Source organism: Crocuta crocuta, unplaced genomic scaffold (assembly GCF_008692635.1).
Source record: "Crocuta crocuta isolate KB4526 unplaced genomic scaffold, BGI_CrCroc_1.0 scaffold229, whole genome shotgun sequence".
NCBI lineage: Eukaryota > Metazoa > Chordata > Mammalia > Carnivora > Hyaenidae > Crocuta > Crocuta crocuta.
In genome coordinates this window covers 8,926,855-8,927,359 of record NW_027536464.1, presented here as the reverse complement: position 1 = coordinate 8,927,359, position 505 = coordinate 8,926,855, and positions in this window count along the sequence as shown.

Genomic DNA, 505 nt, shown 5'->3' with positions numbered 1-505 from the left:
GGCTTCTCAAGCAAGTTAACACTTCTCCAGTCCCTGCTTTCTTCTCTGCCCCCTGCAACCTGGCCAGAGGCCCCCCAGAGTAGGAGAAGACCTCGTGATTCCTGAATAGAGGTTCTACAGAGTCTAATTCTCCCTGCGCCGTTGGATGCGGACGTTTCCTTCCTTTCTGATACCTTTGTCCCCCCTCCCTAACTGCCATGTCCCCCTGGTTTTCAGTCTGCCTCCCTTGCCTCTCCAGTACCTCCTGGGTTCCCCGGGGCTCTGTCCTGACCCCTGTTCTGCCCGACGTAGAGTCATTGGATGAACCACCTCCCCACAGCCTCAACTATCTCCAGTACGAAGTGAGTCCCAGACTGGTGTCACCAGCTAGTTCCTTGCAGTCTGGTGGGCTTATCTGTGCCCTATAGGAAAAACACTGTCAGTCCAAGACTGATGGATTTAAGTTATCACCATCCACCCCATACCCATTTCATCATTGGCCAAAATTATTTCCTTTTTTTTTTTT